Here is a 22979-nt window from a genome sequence, read left to right as displayed (position 1 = left end):
GTGGCTCGGGCTGGTTGAGGAGGACAAAGTATGCGAGCAAAAAGTTTCTTGTAGTAAAGCAGGCTGGCTAATAACACTGGTGAGCAAATTATGTGAGGATGCAAATTGTGCGAGTAAATATGGTATGTACTCTTGTATGTTTCATCTCTATTGCTACGGATCCTGTGGATCCAACTTGGCATCCGGCAGCAACAGAGGGAGGTTCTGCAGGAGGTGCCACAGCTGAAGCACAAGGTACGGCTCTTTTCCGTGCCTCAGCACGCCCAGCCAGCACAGCGCCCCTCTGACCTTCCCCGGCTGCCTGCTGGTACAATTGGAGAAGTGGAGGCAGCAGAGGCAGCTGTGCAGAGTAAAGCTGTGGCTGCGGCTTTGGTGTATATTTCTTGATTTTTAATATGTCTATGTAACATGCAGAAATTTAGTACTGCTATAAGATACTGTGTTTCGGGAAACAAACTAGTCAGGTTATCTCATGAGCCACTGTACTACAGTCGAATATGAATAATTCGTACTCAAAGAGGCCAGAAAATGTGTTCAAATTAAAAGAAGTTCAAAATAATGAAAGTTACCGTAATTACTTGAATCTAACACGCACCTTTTTTCCGGTTAAGAGAGTTCATAAATCGCATGTGCGTTAGAATCGAGTACGAAAAAAAATGAATATGGTCATTCTATTGCCATCGTCACTTACAATATGGCCACAACCTACTTGCGTCGGCATGGCGCGTCGGTCATTTCTGCCTATGTGTTTCCCATGCGCGGCACTTCATACGTGTGCTGAGGAGTTCGTCATCTTGTAGTACATTAGCATCGACGGCATGGTAGGGCCGACTCCAAAAACTCGACCAGTGCACCACAATGCTGCTTCTAAAAGAAAAGTCGTCGCGTGTGCCGGAACGGACAGAAATCGGGCCGCATCGCGGTCATTCGGAGTTCCCGAAACGTGCGTGCGGGACTGTCGGAAACAAAAGCAGAATATTGTCGACAGCAAAGATTCACGCACAGGCTTCAGTGGACCACAGCAGGGTCGGTTTCCACAAATTGAAGAGCTGCTCGGCGAGTATGTGATTAAGCAGTGAGCGGCACAGAGGCCCGTGACGACAGAACTGCTCCAAGTGCAGGCGATGCAGTTAGCCTTAGAAAAAGGGCTAATGCAGAGCCATTTTAAAGCGAGCAGGTGCTGGCTAACGAACTTTATGAAGAGAAAAGGCTTTTCCCTCCGAAGGCGAACGGGCATATGCTGGAAGTTGCCGGAGGAGTACGAAAAAAAGCTTCAGTCTTCAGAGGTTCTTGAACAACGGCTACCTGCTTGGGCAAATCGGGAATGCCGATCACACGCCTCTTTACTTCGACATGCGTGACACCACAACCGTCTAGGAGAAGGGGGAGAAGCAAGTTTGTGTACTGACATCGGGCCACGGTAAAACTAGAGTGACAGCAATGCTCTATTGCACGTCAGATAGGCATAAGCTTCCCCCGTACTTCATATATAAACGGAAGACGCTCTCAAAAAGAGTCGTTTTCGCGAGTGGTGTGATCAAGCGGGCCAACGAGAAAAAAGGGTGCGAGTTGCAACCGATGTCTTAGTTTTTTTGTTTTTTTTTTTGTCGTGGAAATCGGGCGTGCGTTACAATCGAGGGCGCGGTAGAATAGAGTAAGTACGGTAAACGAGCGGAGGGCTCACCATGCAGTGATGCATGTGCATGGAGACGTTTTATTCACAAATTACAGGACATCCGTCAATAATTAAAGTAGTCAATACATGTCTGTACACGTTGGCCTTGCAACGAGTCAACAAATATTGCTTGCAGTTTGCAAAGCATTTGTACTTTGGCTTCAGTATTCTCCTGGCAAAAGAAGTAGCGCGCGGCAATGTCCAGTGCTGACACTCTTCGAAGACAACTGTGTTTCCACAGTTACCATCTGCGCTGCAGCCGGAGTGTGGCCAGCACATGATGAGAATGGAGGAGCGTCTCCACCTGGTGAAAAGCAGATCGGCATTCGAGAGAGAAACACTCCGCGGCAGCTTTTTTTTCTCTCTTCATGCGCGGTGTTCAAAGGAGAAGAGTCTCTACATAGCAGGAACGAAAAACAGGGAAGCGTGACACCGGCGCGTTGCAGATCGGCATGAGAGAGCCAACTCTCTGCGACAGCTTTTTTCCCCTCTTTCTCTTCATGCGCAGTGTTAAGAGGTGAAGGGTCTCTACGTGGCAGGGACGGAAAAAGCCGAAGCGGGGCACAGGAATGTCGCAGATTGGCATTTGGCAAACATTCCACCGCAGTCTTTTCTTTCCTTTTCTTCATTTTCTTCTTCAAGCACAGTGATGAGGTGTCTGAAGTGCCACCGCAGGATTGGGCGGGGTGCTGAGAGCATTTTCGGAGCGCGGTATAGCTTTGATAGGACCACAGCGTCAGTTCGAAATAAGTGTGTTGGATTTAAGGAGATTCGACTGTATTTGCTATAGTCTGTGAAGTCCGAGTGAACTGTCCTAAGCTAGCAGACGATGTAGGCGGCATCGTGTGTTTGATGGGCAGTGACTAGCAATAGCCTGCTTAAAACAGACATTCAGCATGTTTGTTCATTTATCACCCTATTTCGTGTCCACTGCGGCTCTCTCTACTTTGAGCTACAGTTCACCCTGCCTTGTGTTAGCCGATTTCTTACTTTTTTAAAAATTTTACATGCACCAAATTTTTCAGTGTGAAGAAAAATGCACCTTTGTTTATTGTGATGAGATTTCTATAGCGACATGCCTCTTTGTTGGCTATCACAGAAAAATATAAACAGCAAATGGTGCGACCATCTAGTGCGACCTTTATTTTTCTATCAGTTTCATCTATGACCAAGATTTGGTCGCTCTAAGGTTGCCTCCTAATACGCCTTGATCATGTTCATTTATCTTGTTGTGCTCTGCTTACAATGCATTGATTAAAAACATGTCCAAGCTTCTTTTTGAATTCCACATATTTTATCGATTTTCACCTGTAGAAGCTACTCCTGGTCAACATTCAGGCAAAGACATTGTAACCTCGAAGAAACGTGTATTGGAATTTGAGCACTGTACAAAGTAATTATACTATTTCGTAGCAAGAATCAATATTTATTATGGGATTTAACAGTGTTGTATTTGCTTTCATAACAGCGAAACTGCATTCAGAGAAGGACTCTGAAAGGTTCTCACACTGAGTGTGAGAGGGCTGATGTGATAACCATTTTAGGTCAAGTGAGTTGAAGTTAGCGTAAAAAACAATGAAATGTTGTGATGCCCAAAAATTCAAGTTGTTGTTTTCAGTGTCCTCTTCTTGCAGATTTTTATCATGAAAACATTTCGATGTGCTGTTGCGTTTACCCCATCTATGCTTCTTGCATTTATTTACAGCGCAAGCGCCTCCTGCAGATTGGGGTACGTAGCCTCCGAGAAATTGGTGTGAATGTCATGAAGGCTGTATTGGCACATGACGTGCAAGTGCTGTACAGCCTTCATGGCAGAAAAGAGAAAAGGGCCTCTGTGAACCTGAGGCTCTGTATATTAGTGACAGGTTAGACTTGTTCATTGTTTTATGTGTGTGTACCCTTGTGTATTCTCTGTACTGCAGTGGTTCATGTGTACTCTGGTATTTCTGTTCTTGTATGCAGATGTCATCTGCCAAAAAGCAGGATGCGACCAGGCGGAGGCCCTCAACTTTATTAGGAGGTGGCTGCCAGGGTCTGGTGATCGCTGTGGGGGCAGGAAGCGGCGCTTCAGAGAAGCATTTGTTGTGGAGCAGCCCGATGATCCCCACTATCAGTGTGCAGATTATCGGCTGCTCGCGGCAGCTGGCTTCCTGCCCAGCCACAGCAGCCAGGGCCTTGACAGCACCACTGTCACTGTGCCCCCAACGCAACCTGACCTGCATTAGAGCGGGCCTTTTTTAGTTGTGTATATATATTTTTCAATGTATACATTTTTTGTTGTACCAAATAAATAAAAAAAACAAAGAATAAATAGTCTGCAGACTGTCGGTGGTGCACTAATCGGCTAGCTTATGCTGATTCGGAAGCACCATCACCATGTTTTAGTTACAAAAAAATGCTCTAAACTATGAATATTCTCGATTACCATGTGAGGGAAATATGTGGGGATTGCAAGTGGGGGACATACGCTTTCAACATTTACTTCCTAACGACTTTTTTGATCTGATGTACCAAATACCAGTACCAAATGAAGCACTCGCTATTGCAAAAGATAAATTGGTAAAAAAATAAACCACACTTCTAGTGTTAGCAAAGGGAATGAGGTATAAAAGATGAAATAGATCGAGTAACTGCTTTCAGTTGTCAGCATTCAATTTTCTGTTGCCCCAAGTATACAGGGCTGCAAAGCTACAAGAGCGGGTCATCGAGGCATATTGTTTAAATCTTCTGGTAAGAAAAATTCCCTACTAATAATGGTTACATAATGGCAAGCCAATCAGTAGCCAATATTCGTCGTGCAGGAAACATTGGTGTAATAACGGCATTTGATTGGCTGCAACGTGGCCCTGGATTGGTCCAATGTCGGTCGTACATCCGTAGCCAATATTCGTCGTGCAGCAAACATCGGCGTAAAAATGGCATGTGATTGGCTGAAATATGGCCCAATGTTGGCCGAACATTGGCAGCTTTATCGGCAATACGATGGGCCTTCGTCGGCCCAATGTTGGTTGCATACTGGCTAAAACATCGGCAAAACGTCGGCCTATCATTGGCTTGAACGTCGGCCCGACATTGGAAGAAGTTGCACTTCCGACGTCGGCCCGACGTCGGTGCCGATGTTAGCCGATGTTGGTCCAAGATTGGTCCAACGGCGGCGTGCTGCCTGGGTATAGTATAGGGCAATTTTGCCTCGTTCTGAAGTGCAGTCGCTGCAGCCGGGTATGATCCTGTGACCGGTGGCTCAGCATCCCAGTACCTTAGCCGCTAGACCACCACGAAGGTCTAGAACATGTCTGCCTAAATAAAGCAATGTACGTATAGACAAACGTTAAAAAGCGATGTGGAACATTGTAAAAGATAATTAGCTACACATAAGTTGGCTAATGAGATGCCATCACAATAAGCCCTCAATGCCCAGATTTGATTTTTTGTAAAGCTATAGTCATTCTGAGGAAGGTAAGATGTGTGGAGCTTAGTCTAATACTAATTACGACTGAGTCTAACTCGTGCTAATTTGGTCATTAGCTAATCGAGCTTAGATTAACATGATATGCAACCAACTAAAGACCCGGCCATGATTATTTCGATTAAGTCAATTGAATATTCAAAGAAGGTGCTTGGTGCTGCAATTTTGAAGCGATTCTCAATTGAAAGCTATTGATACCTAGTCCATACTTATCAATTTCAATGTGATCAAGAAATAATTTTGTGCATATTAGTGTGATTGACTCCTCGCCTATTCAAGCCTGGACACGCCAGTGCCGAATAGCTTCGCGCTGCCCCAGCCTTCCTTAATTCAGCGATAGTTGAGGAAATTTTTTATAGTGTCGTAAGGCTCGGCTGATGGCAGATCTTGAAAACTTTGGTAAAGAGATGATGACTTAACAGCTGAATGGTAGCATTTCCCAACGTTGACTCCTAGGTTACTTAACTTGTAGCACAGCTTGACTTCTCTTGTTTTTTTTCGAGGTTTTTTCACTACTTTTCTGGCTGCACAGAAAGCGGTAATACTACTTATAATACTTCTTTGTGATGTTGCGTCCAAAAGCGCCATATTTATGTGAGAGGTACTACAGTGGAGAGCCTTACGGTTTGACGACGTGGGGTCAACCTCCTTCTAAATCTGAGCACACGGGCTTTTAGTTCATTGGGTTTATCGAAATGTGGCCGCAAACTCAGTTCCGCAAACAAACACGTGTTCTCTAACATCTACCTCAACCCAGGCAGCACACCGGCGTTGAACCGATCTTGGACCCGTATTGGCTAACGTCGGCCGAAATATTGGCCCAAGCTCGACATTTCGGCAAATTGCAACTTATTCCTATGTAGGACCGATGTTTAAGCCGACCTGGGGCCGACGTTCTGCCGTTGCATCTGCCAATATCCAGCCGACGCTGGCCTGCTCTACAACTTCCAATGAAGGCCCGTCCTTTCCCCGACGTAGTTGCCTACATATATCCAGCGTAGGACTATTCTCGGGCCACTTTGTTGCCAATGAAATGCCAGTTTTACGTCAGTATTCGCTTTACGACGAATATTGGCTACCATTTGCTTGCCAATAATCCACAGTTGTTAATTTGGGCTTTTACTACTGGCATTCCTTAGCAGGTAAACTTTACATTACGCCCCCAGAACTTCCCCTGGCAGCTTATAGCAGCCTCGTACGAGCATCACGGAGTAGTATACTTCAAGGCGACTGACCACTGGATGACTAGTGTAGGAACACTACACGATTTCGCTATATCGTCCATTTTTGCCTTTTTTTCTTGTATTGCCTATTACCCTCCCCACATGTAGAGCGTAAGACTGCACAAGTCTAGTTACTCTCTAGTTTTCTCCACACATTCTTCCCCAGTTTTGCAAGAAATTGTAACACAGACTGTTTCATCAAGTATTCGCTGAAAAAACAATAACTAAATTACCTGCTCGGTGCAAATATTCCGAACACAAGCCATTTAAAAATAAGAATACAAGAACACAATTTTTGTAACTTAATTTCTAACTATACCAAGTCAAACCATTTATTTTTCAGTTCAGCTTTTCAAATTACTGCTGTTCAGTACTGCAGCCCGAACTAGGAGGCGAGTTCAGCAAGGCTGTATGTTCATAGGGCTGGCCAAGGCAGCAGAGATGGGGCGATGATTCAGAGGCTGCAGCAGGAGATGAGGCAATGACGGTGGGCTGCTCACTGTCCTGCCAGAAACAATTGGGCAGGAAACCAACCGGAGAGAAGGATGCAAAGTGGATTGCATCTATGCTTGAGGCTTTGAAGAGATATTGTTGTGCAGCGATGGCAACTCCCTCGTGGTCAATTTCTGGTTGGGATTTTGTGCTATGGTAGTACCCGCTTATATGCCCGTGTGGCGACGATACTACACTGCGCACTTCTGTAGTTAAAAAAACGAACAAGTAGTGGCTGCGGCATCATTTTTTTCTGGCGGCATATGTACATCTTGTCTGCGGTGTGTATGTACGTGGACGTTGATCAATCAACCCACTGTGACAGCATAGCATGGGTGGTGTCGCGGTCTTATGCTTGATAGCGCGGGATGGATCTCCGACCACAGTGGCTGCATTTATATGGGGACGAAATATAAAAAGAACACCCGTGAACCAAAAGATATGTTCACAATGGATAACCCCAAGCGGTCACAATCTTGGTACGCACTCTAAAGCACACCTCAGAATGATATCTTGTTGGTAAGTTAAAGCCTAGCAATTATCGATGTTGAACAGACATGTCCATTTTAAGCTGACACAAGCGAGCCGAAAAAAACTGAAATTGTGTGTTAGGTGAACTAAGCAACAAGTACACAGTTACATACAGTCACATACACAGTCACATACACAGTTTCAACCTTATTATGAAATACAAACAAAGCTTGCTATCAAACAATGCTTGTTTTCTTAAACTGTGTAACCTCAGGAAAAATACACAATCTTATTATGACATTCGGAAAAGGCCTTCCTGGTTTGTTCCTTATTCGCGAACTAATCACGGTTTGAGAAGACTTGAACACTGTATTCCAGCTTGTTTTAACTTGTTTGAAAATAAAAACATCGACATCTTTAATATACATAAAAAACAACTTAAGAACCTTCTCATCCAAAATGGCGCCGTGTAGTTTAGCATCTTCTAGTTGTCCGGCTACAGTACTATATGTAAAAGAAACACCCTATAATAGTGCTTGTGTAACATGGCATCGTATAATGTTTGCTTTCTTTGACATTTTTTTTCGTTGCTTTTTTTACGAGTAAAACATACAACATTTCACTCGTCAGTGTTCCCCTTGTGCATTAAAACTCGTGCTTTTCGCATACCCAGAGTTGTAAACGTTGTATAATCATTTTGTAATACTTTGGTAGCCGTTTAGCAACGTGTGCATTGTTTCATGATTGGCCGCACGCTGTTTTCTTTTGTTTTTTGTTGTTTTTCTCTCAATGTGGTTTGCTTATTTTATGTAAACCTGAAACTGATGTAATTTTGATGCATTTTGTTTTTATTTATTGAAGTTTTGAAAATCGACGTCAAATTGTTTTTTTATGTTTTGTGCTCTGCTGATTTTGTAATGCCAAGTAAAAAGGGGTAGGAGCCTCGTCAAGCTGCTAATATAGCAGCTTTTTGCTCCTATCCTTGCGTTTTCTTTTTCGCAACTCTGTGAAGAAAATGCTCAATAAAACTGAAACTGAAACTGAAACTAAACATCGAAGACATTTGATAAATCTCTAGCAACGCATAAATTCTGATGTTACTTAGCCACACCAGCAAGTGAGAAAAACGCCTACCGAATGGGCTTGCTCCATAAAGCTAAGCTTCGAGTAGTCCGCTCTTTTGTTCCTAACAAGAACCCTGTCTTTTGCATAAATTAGGTTAAACATCGGTATTTCGGCAACGAGTTTTACCGCGAGAGTATCTTTTATAACAACTCAGAGGCGTATGATCGTGGCCTGCACAAGTGTTCTGGGCAACGCAGCTTTCCTTTACACCCAACTGTCAACAAAAAAAAGACTACCTGTCTATCGTTTCGTTCACTACACGCAGTGGGATCAGATAGGTTTTGGTGGTGGTGGTAAAATGAACGGACGCAAGGAAACTTTGTTAGTCTTGAAGTTCACTACTCAACACTCAACTGGCCAGATAAGAAAAAGTTTACATGCCGTTTGTTGCATAATGTGTTCGCTTCATTTCCGGCAAAACACCGTTTAAACTAGGCTGTTTGGCCTTGGTCTCCACGGGTGGCTGCCTTCACTATCAATTAAATATAGCAGACACATGCCATCCGGTTTAGAAACGAGCCCGACAGCACTCGAAATGAGAGCGAGAGAAGAACTTAGCTCGGCTGACCGCTTGGATGCAACGCTGCCTCCTCTTTCTACGTTCTCTCTTTCCTCTATACGTTCCTCTCCCTTTCCTCTATACTGTTGCGCTTGAATACGCAGCAGTACCGCCAGTGCCCTTTGGTTTTTTTTTGAAAGAAATCTATATCCTTACTACACAGGGAACGTTTTAGAAGGAAGACACAAGATACAATTGATTGATATGTGGGGTTTAACGTCCCAAAACCACCATATGATCGTGAGAGACGCCGTGTATTGATCGAGCAATGCTTGTAAGCCATGCGCACGCATGCACCACCGTCAACGAAACCAATCTTAGATAATGACCACACTTGTTTATCATGCGGCATACTATATATATATGCATTCCTTGTTTGAATAAAACGTCTTTAATTACTGGCTTCCACTCGACACAGATTTGATACATGGTGTCAGAAGTGGGCTCGTCACTCCGCGGTGTACATGAAATCGGCCCACAAGCTGCAAGCAGTAAGCGGTCTATTCAATTAGAAGCCACGACCGCCCAGCAAAATTGAGCATTAGCAATAGAACTTCTCAAGGCACCAGAACCCTTGCTGCTATCCAGAGACACGGCAAAGAAATGTGAAAGATTCAAACAGAAGTTCGGGCGGTTCTTGGAGGTGACATCACCTGCGAAGGAACCCAGGACTCCAGCTGTCATGACCGCGCTCCTGCTGAGCTTTGCGGGAGACGATCCTACTGAAACGTTCCGTATGATGCGGAGACCACAAGTACGGAATTATTGGAATATGGAAGACGTATGATGCGGACTCCGCATCTTATGGAAAGATGTATCATGCAGAAAACTCATTTGTGTGCATGCTACGTCTGAATCTAGTGCAAAGCAATATAATGTGTAAATTGAATAGACGCCCACATCTTGAGTACATGCAATACTATGTACAAATCGCAATATTTCTTAAATATGCATGATGAGGGATTGAATCATCGGCATCTTTTTAATTGTCATGTTGCGGAAGCACAATTAGCTTTTAACTAAAATACGTTACAAAGCTACTCAAATAACATGCTAGCGATCATAAATGGTGGTTACATTGCAAACACTAAGGCAGTGTTCTATGCAAGACATAAAGAACTTATAAAGTTATTATTTGCAATAGATAAAAATTATTATACACATCAGCCCTGCTACAATCAATATATTTTTTTATTTGTCTGTATGCTGCAGCTGTGAATAGCGACATTGCAGTGTTGATGGTACACAAATGAGGTGCCTACACCGTAATTTCACAAGCTCCACCTAAACCACAGGATGGTGACACAAAACACCATGTAACAGCAATTTTGGAATGAAATCTTTGAACATAAATAATACTCATAGCACTGTGAAAGTGTGGCGCTGTGTTTATCTCACGAACGCCTTGTGGAGATCGGCGAAATGCTGCTTGAGGCTCCGGCACCACTGTAGATTTGGGAGGTCACTGCCACAGAACTTATGTGGCCTTCGTAGGCACCTGGAAATGTAAATAATTGGTACCAATAATGTCAGAGACACATGTTCGCACCTTATTTCACTTGCACAAGAAATATAACACACATAATGAAACTGAAAATGTAAGGCACACAATCCTTCATGTTATGCATATGTGAATAATAGAAGAAATAAGTGTATAAATTAGTTCTGCCACCTTAAAGAAAACAACATGCTTATCACAGTGAAAATTACTAGGTTGTCACAATTTTTAATGGTAGAGATAATCTATTGATATGTTCCTATAGAATTATGATTTAAATGCTTCCTGCACAGTAAAACTTTAGCAACAACCAGTGAAAGCTCTCAATGTAGATTTAATAGTGTGTGCACGTACATCTGCTGCCTTTACACTATACAGTTTGTGCACAAAACTTGCATCTTGAACAATTTTGAGAGGTAAACCTATGCAAATTATAAAGGTTAAAATCACCATGAAAGCAAGCAGGATCAGGTAGGTGCCATTAAAAATCTATGCAAACCAGACAACATTAACCGAACTGCACAGAAATAGGGGAGCAAGAGTAACAGAAATTCAGCTGCTGACCCGCAGGTCAAGGTATCGAATCCCGGCTGCATTTCCGATGGAGGCAGAAGTGCTGTAGGCACGTGTGCTCAGATTTGGGTGTACGTAAAAGAAACCCAAGTGGTCGAAGTTTCCGGTGCCCTTCACTACGGCGTCTCTCATAATCATATAGTGGTTTTTCGGACGTGAAACCTGACATATAAATCAAGAATAACAGAAATAAACTGCCAACAGAGAAGTTGGGTGCATGTGCTATCTGTAAGTGCTTACACCTTACTACATACAGCATGCTCATTCCATTTTAAATACCGATATTGAAAATAACTGCTCTATTAGGAATGTAAAAGGTAAGGTAGAAGTGAACGACTCTTCAAAAAGTGACCCTATTATGACATCAAGTTTTCCTATAACAAAATTGGCTAAGACTCTGAAATATCACTATGCAAGAAAAAATCTTCAAAAGAACAATCAAGTTTCAAGTCATAATTTTTAATATGACTACTATGACTATAACCAAGAAATTGACCTCAACATGGCTAATGTTAGTTTGTAAGGCTTATGTTCACTTGACAATGAACTATACCACAAAAAGCACAGCGTTCAGGCAAAGCACCACACAAAAAAGAAAGCAGTCTTTTTTGTTATTACCTACAATGCCTTTAAAATGGTATTTTTACCTCTACTTTCCGCTTTTTATCTAAGTAACTGTGTGAAACAAGTTAGCTGAAAATGCACTGTGCCTCCAAAACCTGTTGGTTGAATCTGAATTTTTTAAAAACGCTGAAGCTTGCACTAAATTGGGCTCCACAAGCCTTGGAACAGCGAGACTGCATGACTCTTAGGACTACTTTGGTTACTTGTGTTTTGTTTCTGGGCCTAAGCATAAAGACAAGGCGCAACTGAATTGCTGCTAACAAACAATTGCTTTCGAAATTGCCCGAGCGTCAAAGGATGCTCAGACATTTGTTGTTTTTCGCACTGGGCTATTCTACACCAAACATACAAACCATACTGCCTGGTGACCATCACAGATGTATAGTTAAAAAGGATGGTAATTTACTGTTTTGAAAATAGTTATTTGCAGAATTATTTTGAAGCGAAAAAAGTAGTGGTCACGTGGGTACCTTAGGAATTTCACAGAATGTCGTGTGGGTGTTATTTGTGAGAAAAATTAAAAAGTACCGCTTTTTTTGCCATATCAAATTTGATCTACTTAATAAGTAAAGGTTCTTCTTAAAGTATTTAAAGCCGAGTAACATTAGTGCAATTTTTCCGCTACATAGGCTTTGAACAATTCAGCCAAACTGTTAATCGTTTGCATTTCTTGTATGGCAATACTGCACTTTGTATGAATATTTGAGCCACAAGTACTCACTGCACAGAAGTTATATTTCACGAAAAAATTAATGTTAGGTCCAGATTACAAATATCACTATGTAATCGTTTTTGTCCACATTGAGAGGCAATTTGAGCTGTGTGTTTGTCTACTTGAAAATTACTTTTATATGTAAGTTGAAAGCAAATAAACATTTCTTGTGATATGGCAAGTGTTATCATTACAATTTTTGTTTAAATGAGAAAAATAGTTTTTGAAGTCTACTGTTGAGGGCCATGGGGAACTTCGGAACGGAAGCTGTCGTATATCAATTGCAGAAAACAGCCATCATAAGAAAACTTGAAAAATTCATTTCTATTTTAAGACAAAGTGTAATCATATAATTTGCCATATAAAGAGAACTGCTTCCTTGCTTTTGATGGGGCGAAAAATTGCACTAATATTACTGAGCTTCATGCAATACACACAATCACCTTCACTTAATACCTAGACCAAATTTGGTGTAGAAGAGGCAGTATTTTTGAAACACTTTTTACTTTTTACAAACAACACCCAGACGACATCCTGGAAAGTCCAGAAGGCACCAACGTGGCCTAATATTTTGTTCTCTGTGATATATTTTAGCATTTTGCTCTTTTCAATACAGTAAACGAGCACAATAATTTTTTTTCAAAACACATTTACGACGATTGGCAACATGGCTGGGATGTTTGATGTGTAATTGCTTCACTGCGAGCATTTATTCTTCCGAAGCTCAAGCTATCACCTCTCTGTTACTGCCTCCCTCACATACAATGCCTGCATAAGAAAGAAAAAGAAAGGCAAGTCTGACAAGGTTCACAAGGCAAGATATTTTCATGTTGGATAAATTCATTACTATAAACAGCAGCAAAATTAAATTCATTTTGAGTAGTCCAAGACACAAGCTATATACCAGCATACTAAGAACCAAGCACAAACTTTTCATTTGAACATGTGTGGTAATAGACAGGAAGCACTTATTGCAAGACTGATCGGTCTGTAATTAACTGAATGAAGTACAATGCACTGTTCAATCCAACACCACATAGGCATCTTTGCTATAGCAAAGCCATATGTCCTACTAGATGGGACAATGCAAATGTAACAAAGAAAGGTGAAAAAAGAAAACAAGGGAAAAAAGAAGAAAAGTGGGGATGCAAAGTAGGAGTAGTGTAGCACTACTTTCACTCTGCATCTCTCTTTTCTTTCTTCTTTTTCTTTCTTTTCTATCATTTATCTTTTTTTTGCTTCCCTTACCCCCAACCTTCGACAGGAGAACACTTTGTATCAGCGCAACCTAACTTGAAAAGAAGCACGGGCTGCACTCTTCTGCGTTATATGTTTTTTTTTTCAGACAAACATTTCAAACAGGCACACACACCTACACCAAAAGATGATGTCATTATTGACCCCATTTAAACACGCCAAGGATGACAAAATAACTTCAAAAAAATAAGTCCTCCTATCACAACATCGGCCAGCCTGTCTGAAGCACTTCCACTGTTCACCCTGATTACCGCACTAGATGTTTCCATCTGTCGACTCACATCATCATTATGGATAACACTAAGACGAGCTTACATTGATGAATATGCACAAAAGTTTAGTGATGTATTATGTATCAGATTAAGCAACTCTGTTAAAACATTATTGATAGCTTGCTTCCAGGCTTTTTATACTGTAGCCTGAAACTTCGTAATGTCTTCTATGCACATGAACCAGATTGACAACGTAATGCACAACATGCTTAAGAATACTGCGAGGAACATGATAACGACAAAACGACCAGCCACCCAAATTTTTCGCTGTACATGTTTATAAAATGTTCATGTACACTCAAACGAGGAGCTTATGATACAAGCCGAAAAAACCTACAAGTAGGGCCTTGGAGCCTTCTGGACGTAGACGTGTTGCATTTTTTGTGTGGAGGGCTTTACACCCATAAGTGAGGAACAAAACTCGTGTATATTGAAGAATGTTGGCAGCTATCAGTTATAGAATAACACAATGAAGCTAATCTTCCCCGACACATCTGTACATTTAGAGAGGTGACGTAGCTTCTGTGATTGTGGCAGTAACTCTAACAGGACCAGTGCGAAAATTGGCACTACTAGGCTAGAAAAATGTCAAAACATGCCTGCCCGACTCTCTCTATCCATCCCGGCTGAATCTGACACATCATTTTTAATTGCTGGCTGCACAAAAACAAAACCACTGAAGCACTCACAATACACAGCTTGAAGTTCCTTTGAAGTGGTCAACTTCGTCTTCTGCGATGAAAGAGCAGCACAGTGTACTGATAAGGCACTCCTTGTAATGGTTTTCAATGCCACACAGTGACCTTGCTGTTCCTGTCGAAGAGAGCTTCGGGAGCTTGGAGGGTGCTTGCTTTTTTCTGGAGGCTGCTGCCACTCCTCGTTTTCTGCTCAAGGTCAACCTGTTTAAACTTAGAGACGTGGCTTTAAGTGTTGTATATAATGATATACAAATTTTCGCTGAACACACATTTTCTCGTGGCACACTGAGGAAGTTCTTATAAAACTTAAGGCCTCGCTTATGCAAAAATTTACAATCGATCCGAAGATGCACTCGACTCTAAAGGAGCAAGTTTCCTATGTAGTGTATATAAAGAAAGGTCATTCAGCACAACCACAACTACAGTTGCACAAGAAAACGATATTTTACATGATCCTGTTTATTTACATGGTTCATTTTATTTTATTTATACACGGTCCTGTTTTACACGATCAGGTCTGCATGAACTTTTGAACCGGGCACCATATAGGTTGAAAGACACACACAGAGTTTGAGACAAACCTAGTGTCCCGTGCAGCATCCTCTTGCACTATAACAACACATCTCAATCTAGTTAGTTGGTCAGAACGAGGTGAAAACAGCTCGCACTTGAAAAGCACGGGCAGAAAGAATGAGGTCTGCACCCTGTGCTCCCTGTACATTCTCGTTGAGGGTGCAGTTTTCACCTTATCCTTATGCAATTTCGCATTTATAACATTGTTCGCTGCATAATATTTGTGGCAATAAAGTGTGTGATACGGTCATGTGTATTCCATGTAATTTATAAAAATAGAATACAAGATAGCTTGACTCAAAAATGACAAAGTGCATCCAGCGCAACGTCCTGTAGCCATTCTGTTGGCAAGTGGCAGAATGATTTATTCTTCAAAACATATCTTACTTGTAACCACTTTAAGAGCTAACTCGTGCACTGGCACATTCTGTTTGCCTCTTCAGAATATAAGGTACCTTTTTTACACCAGAAAATCATCAAGAAGAATAGAAGTGTTGTAATTGTGAAGAAAGAAAAGTAGAAGGAAAAAAAGATGACCTGCCCTGTACAGGGACCTAGCCTGCGAACTTCGAATAACATGTCCGATGCTCTATCAACTGAACTACCATGGCGGCTATCCCTTTTCCATTTTGTACGGTATATATATGCATTTATACATGGAAGAGTCAGTCAGCGCTGCCTGTTACCAATATGGCGAGTGTGGGACACCTTTTTTTGCCTACAGGCAATTACATTACGATTGCAATTACGTTACGATTACTTCCAATATCCCTATACTTCTTTGGCAGCATTATGCATCTGTCAGTGCTCAGAAAATCTGCTAGTCACAGGAGGTAGCAATGGTTCGCCCTCCCACCTAAATGCATGTACTTGAACACATGCACAACTGATCGAATAAAAAAACAAGTCACAGACCGCTAAGATTACTGAGATTCACTGTTTAAGATTCATGAGTAAAGGAAAGAACTATAAATTTAAGGTTTTGTTGTCTTTGTTGAACACATTAAAATGAGAACTAGCTGAAAATGATGCGAAACAAACTATAGGGGATGTTATAAAAAGTAACTTTAACAAAATTGTGAAAAGAAAAGTGAACAAAAACGTAATTTGGCAACGTTTTTTGACAATTGAATTGACATTACTTTTTATAACATCCCTATACTTCACTGGGTAATGTTGTCGGGTAATTCTCATTATTAGAGTGTTGAGTAGGCTGACAAAGAAAGTATATGGCATTGATACTTCTTTTGAACACCTAAAGGTTTGAGGACTTTAAAAGAGCGGAAGCTACTTTGAGTAGACAAGAATATTTAGTTGGAGCAAAAAAAAACGTACACACATTTTTACCAGGCTTTTTAACACACTTAGAGACATAAAAGTGTATGCGGCCAGTAATTAAGTACCATTACTTTTGTCACACTATGCACTGTAGCAGGTGTAGTTAAAGTGGTGATAGTGAAGGGTTAATCAAGCACGCCACCAACGGCATTCACATCAATGGTCGCGTATTTTAAAAATAAACATGCTGTATAGTAAAAAAAATTTTAGAGCATTTGTGATTTTATCCAAATCAAGTTAAACCGACTGGGTAAGCAAACCATTTGCATAAAACCAAAAAGCATAAAGTGATTCATGTATTATAACTAAGTGAACAATTTCAGCAATGCAGGGCAAAGTGACAACAGTTCTATTAAAAACTCCTCTTATTATAACATGCATGAAAAGCACCACACCAGAATATTTTATAGTGCATGTAATATCGAGACTACTAGACTGTCTATTGACCTTTTAGAAGAAAGGTATCTCCTTCACGTTCAAGGGGCAACCACTTAGCCTTTTCCTGAGCTTTTCTGTGAATATTTTCTGAATTTCAGTTATAATTAGGATCGATTTAGAGTGAACAGATTTTGCTTACGCATTGAAACCTAGTTCTGTATGTAACTGCAATTATGTGTGCTAAACCACCTCCAAAAAATTTTTAGTATTTAACTAATTTTTAACTGCAGCAGCACAACTAGCTATGGGTGCCCAAAAAGTAGCTAGAAACAATACCTTTACCTCTTTGAGCCTTTTGGAAGTGTTGAGCTTCTCAGTGCTCACCTTACAACATTTTTTTTAAATACATGTTTGTGTGCCCACTGCTCTTGCTCCTTGTACAGTGAGGAGGAGCACATGGCAAGAAGAGACAAGAAAGAAGCATAATAAAAAAATTGAAATAATCGAGGACCTCTTTTGTATCGTACAATGTGTGTAACATTACTATTGCAACAACATATAGACAAATTATCACGGCTATGCATACATTGTAGAGTCATACACAGCTGCTACACCACGACTAAATTTCAACCTTGTGTTGGTTTAGGATCCCTTTATAGTGGCAAGCTAATGATATCTGCATTCGTTTGGCACATATTAAGATGCAGTGAAATGAGATATGGTAATCTCATTTAGAATGCACGTCATGTGGCTTCATTGTATATGTGGCCACAAGTGACTCTGGTTGCAAAGCAATATGGCACAGCCTAAACAGACGTCACCGACCACTCCAGTCTGAACTTGTCTTTGCCACTTTCCCATTGTCATCACAGCAAAAAAGGAACAATTGAATCTGCTACAGATATGTGCTAGCTTATGCTAAGGACCAAGTATGAAGGATGTTTTGTCATTATTGAGATCAGTTATTTGTTCAAGAACACTTGCTGTCAAACACAAATATATTGCTGTCGAAGCATCAAGACTCAAATATAAAGCAAAAAGAAGTGTATCTTTTAAAATTACAGGCCACATGGTGCAAGATAAATATTTGATATACTTGGGATGTAAGGCGCGCACAAGAGGTGCTGCCATAATATACTTTTCCTTGTGTTGAAACCCGCTTGCTTTACTCACCCAACACATTTGTAAAGATGCCGTGAAAACACCAAGGAGCTGATGCAGCAAGGTTGAACACATGTCCAGGGATTCCACCTTTCCTAAGCAGCCCTACAGCCCACACATTCCTGCAACCATTTGTAAGATAAATATAGTTCTATCCAAAGTTCTTGGTTTACAGACACACATGCAAGACGCATAACCACTCTATAGGAAGTTTGCATGATAATGTGCTGGGTAGCAAAACGGATGCCAATATCAAGTATCCCGGCCTGCCACTTCTTTCTTTCCGTTCTTAATTAATCAATCCATGGTTAATAAATGTTCCCCCAATGTGAAACGTACTGGCAGTTCGGTGAAGAATCGCAATGTACTTCAAACACAGTCCAATTCATGGCAAGTAAGCAAGCAATAGCATTTTGTCAGCTGTTCGAGAAGAGAGCATGAAGTTTAGCTAAAACCCATGTTTTTTATAAACACTATTCAATTTGATATAAAGTTGTGAGCATAATTTGAAAGAACACGGATTCATGTTTAATGAATGATAACTTATAATGTACTGATATGAATTCAACTAAATGAATATGAAACGATAATTTTTCCCTGAGAATTTAGAGTTATGAACACTATCGCAGTTGCCAGCTGCATCTTGTGCAAAACAGCAGCAAGATAGGCTAGTTTCTGTAGGTGAGCAGTAATGAGCAGTGCAAAGTAACAACAAGAAACACCAGTAACAACAGTATGGAGCAAGCACAGACTGCCAACTGTATAATTTATTGCACAAAAGTTCGCCTGAATATCAGTCAGACAACTCGTGCAAATGAAGGTCCAGTTGGGAATGAACAAGTTACGAAATAAACAATGCCTGCTTTCACTAACAGGACCCTCATTCACATAAAGTATGCAGCGATAAGCCCCTACCGAGGTACGTCACAGCATGATGTCACTGGCACATGTAAAAGGTGTGGCTGGAAAAACACTCCCGCTGGTGGCTCAGCCCGGTACAGTCGAGCGGTGTTTGGGGCAAGTTTTAATTTTTCAAAGCTTACACTTCACGTTACAGTGTTGACATTAGCTGTAGTATGTGTCAGCAAACATATAGCTGTGTGGTAAACTGTGTGGTAAAATGTTTGCCACGCTGTCTGTTTATCTTGAAGAAGTAAACACATGTGGTGGCCTGTGAGAGGAATAGCGGCATAGTCTTCAAAAATGTGCACTGTTAATTGCGACATGTAGTGTGCATTGAAAGGTATTGAGAATATCGGTTCAACTGAGAATATTGTGTGTGCTTTGCGCAGTGTCAATAACAACGCGTCTTGTTTGCAAAGGTGTTAGCACTCAAGGCAGAGACCGGTCGATGAAAAAACTTGCTTCGACATTTTAGCCAAGGTAAATGTGCACTTGACGTGACCATCTGCGAGTGGGTATATCTCGGTGTTTGCGCTGTGTGCAGAAAAAAGTTGCATGGTCACCGGGCTGGAAGATCCCATTTGCTGAAGCTGCATGTATGAATCGCCCCGACGAGTACGCAAGCCCAATAAAGCTATAACTCGTTTTATCGAAGGCCTCATATGTCTTCATGTAATAAGCAGAGATTCTTGTTTCACATATACTCAGTACCATTACCGCTCAATATTCATGAAGTGACCATGCAAACAACAAGTTTCTGAGGTAGGTCCTAAGGGAGCAATGTAAATATGCAAATAAGTTGTAGGTGTCAGATGCAGCGATGTAACTGCACAAAAGATTACGTATATATTAGGCTACAAGTTTAGAATCGCATACATCTAAGTTGTTAATCAGGAACGTCACAAACAACTTTTTTGCAAAACCAGCCCTTGCACAGACGTAGGGAATGGCTGGCACGGTGCTCGAAAAGACGTCTCACTATTTGCAAACATAAAGAGATTTCTTAGGCAACATTTTTCACAAAATATTTTTAGATGCAAGACTGTACTCGTCCACACTGATCATACTAATGTCTTTTGTTGTTACTTTGTGCTGTGAATTACTAGGCATTTATTCACCATGATCTTTAAAAGCTAATTTCAGTGTTCTCTCTCATACTGCTGACAACTGTGTTGTTGCAGAAATTGGGCAAAAAAGCAACACAGAAAGACTATCACATTATATACGCCAACATGGGTATTTTCCTGCAAACAAAAGTCGGCACTGGTTCTGTCATTAACCGTCTTCTTTTTCTCTTTGCCTTGTTTGTGCCGAAACAGCCAAACACCTGATGAGATGATGAGAAATATTAACGCATCAAAACTATAAGTGCTTGCATCAGGAACTACACAACAGCGTGATAACCGCACCCCTGCCACACAGCAGCGAAACATATTTTGAACATGCTGGCAGTGTATTATTTTATAAAAAGCAACTCTGGCAGATTACAAAATCTCACATTGTGCATGCAAGTTTTCTTCAAAGTCAGGCGTACAATGTAGGTGCTGGCCGGTGCATTATTAGTTACAAGCAAAGGCGTCTTGCAGGTACACATGCAGATTGCACGAAGACCTCTCTCTCTCTCTACACTAGGCACACACATTATATCTTTCAACAAGCACACGCCACTGTTTAGGGGCATAATAACGCTCTACCGTGAACGTATGCTAATCAACCCACTTAGGAGGTTGGCTAGGTGAATCAAGCCAAGTTACAAACTGTATCGCCCGTGAACGTAAACAAAATGCTGCTTTGCATCGAATGGCACTGCAGGCTTCGTTTAATGAACAACGTAGCAAGCGCCGTGGGCGTCTTCCTCAATACATTGCACATATGAAAAAATCGATCACCATACACATGCGTGTTGCCGCAGTTGTCTCGAAGTAGCTCCAGTAAAGCCGCGCCGATGCGCCATGGCTCTGCTGGCGTTAGCGTTGTCAAAGCCAATCGGCAACCGCACCCGCAAAGGCGCGTAAGGTTGCCGTTTCACGACGCCTCGTTCGAGTGCAGCAACACACACTTGCACTGAGTGGCATACTTGGTCTACATAAAAATGAGTCCCCCTTACCTTTAGTTTCTTTCACACTGTCCTAGGGAAGCGACCACAGGCGTCAGCCGTCGCCTCGGAGTCCTTCGAGCGCCCGCCCAACCCGCCGATTCCTTGGACGACTCGCACTTGATCCGCAATTGAACAATCGCGGGAATAGGGTGCAATCTTAGCACATCACATGAACGAGGAACGGCGCTTCCCTGCGTAAATTTAACATTTCGTGCTCTCGTGTGTAGCAGCGCAAACACACGAGAGACGCACCGAAACGGCATGCCCACGGAAACAAAGAAGACAAACAACATGTGGCTTTAGCTGTGAATGGATTTGACTTGGATATCTGTGTGAGGAAAATAAAGAAAAACATCTGTCGCTGCTATAAACTGAAAAAAAATGTATGTTATCTGGCAAAATAACTTTAAAAGTGATAAACGGTTATTAAAAAACAAGTTACAACTTATGAATATTTTTGCAGGTCTTTATTTTGTTTTTGTTCTAGCAGACGACAGCCTCCTACTGCTTCTACGACAGACGTAGTGCGGTTTGACGTTCGGTGCGTGTCGCCGACGAAGAGCTCTACAGTAGTGATATCAGAGTTATCAATTCTATATGAATCACAAAATGGCTACAAAGCAGTAACATTTTGACATAGTGCAGTACGCAATCTTTCAAGGTATGACATTTCTTTGCTCTGAAGCAAATCAAAGCAAGCCGGCCGGCGCAATCAGCTGATGTCGCCACTACGCGAGGCATGGTCGTGCGCAATAGCTTCGAGCCCCGCGCTCGATTTGTCATCGAGCGATAGAGCTACTAAGTGGAATACAGCTAGATGCAGAGATTAATGGCGTATCACTCTAATTCCCTATGGTGGCCGACTCAATCGCAAGAGAGCCCCGGGAAACAACCTTCAACTGCTCAAGCTTGTGTGTGGGTGTAAAAATACTTGTTTTCATCCGCGGCAGGGCAGCAATCTATAGTTGAAAGACATGCGAAAAGCATGTGACGTATATACAATCACAAAACACATGCACACAACAATACATACTATCGCATATCGTGCATAAATATGCCAACACATAGCGTGTAAAAAGCAAATTTGTATACATAACTTAAACTCACTTGTAGTTTTCAGCGCGAATAGCTTAGCAAGCTAACGCACTCAGTTCACGTACGCGAGCATACCTAAGTGGCGCAGGTTCGAGTCCCGCCAAGTTTTTTTTTGTTTTTTTTTCAACATTTTTATTGTACTGCTTTCTTTGTAATACCTTAGGTCCTAAAACAAAGTAAAAGCAGTATTGCGTTCAAGTGCGTATGTTGGACTGTGTTTTTTGCGCAACAGTTATTAGTATTTTTATTTTCATTATTAATTTTTTATTTATTTCGTAATATAACAAAATTAAGGACTATGGGGAACATTGGGTCTGCTTGATTGTGAAGGGACTCGAGAAGTGAGAAAACTCAAACAAAAAATTTAAAAAAAAACAAGCATTTCACAGCCGGACCAGTTTCTTCAAGGGTAGGCCCTAGGTATGCGCGAGACTTGCTATATGACTCATCTCAAGCTGAAGCAGTTGAGGGAAGGCAATATCACCGAGACGCAGTTCCAAAATATATTTTGGTTGATGGATTTTGATTCCTCCAAAATAAGGGCTGCACAATTGTGATCGAGCCAAACCAAGAATTTCGGGCACGAAGTCATGAGACAGAAAATGAATAATGTTGATGGTTTGAAAAATTGCCCTTAATAAAAGGAAGAGTTATGGAGTGCTACGTAGCTTAACTCGATGTACGAATTTTATAAATACATATAGTTAGTTTAGAATGGACAATGTTGCTCACACAGACATTGGTTAAATTTCTTTGCATCATAGTTGAAGCATCTATGTAGAACTGAA

General features: G+C 41.4%; 1 long non-coding RNA gene across 1 annotated transcript; it reads right to left on the bottom strand.

The window, feature by feature from the left end:
• Positions 1–3851: 3851 nt before the first annotated feature.
• LOC142776650 (uncharacterized) lies at positions 3852–22196 on the bottom strand. Its single transcript, XR_012887702.1, has 3 exons — positions 21106–22196; positions 14637–18217; positions 3852–10509 (listed from the first exon to the last, which is right to left on the bottom strand). It is a non-coding gene; the product is annotated as an uncharacterized LOC142776650 (long non-coding RNA).
• Positions 22197–22979: the final 783 nt, after the last annotated feature.

This window comes from Rhipicephalus microplus, chromosome X (assembly GCF_043290135.1).
Source record: "Rhipicephalus microplus isolate Deutch F79 chromosome X, USDA_Rmic, whole genome shotgun sequence".
NCBI lineage: Eukaryota > Metazoa > Arthropoda > Arachnida > Ixodida > Ixodidae > Rhipicephalus > Rhipicephalus microplus.
Note: the sequence above shows the minus strand (reverse complement) of the source record. Positions and strands in the feature narration are given on the sequence as shown.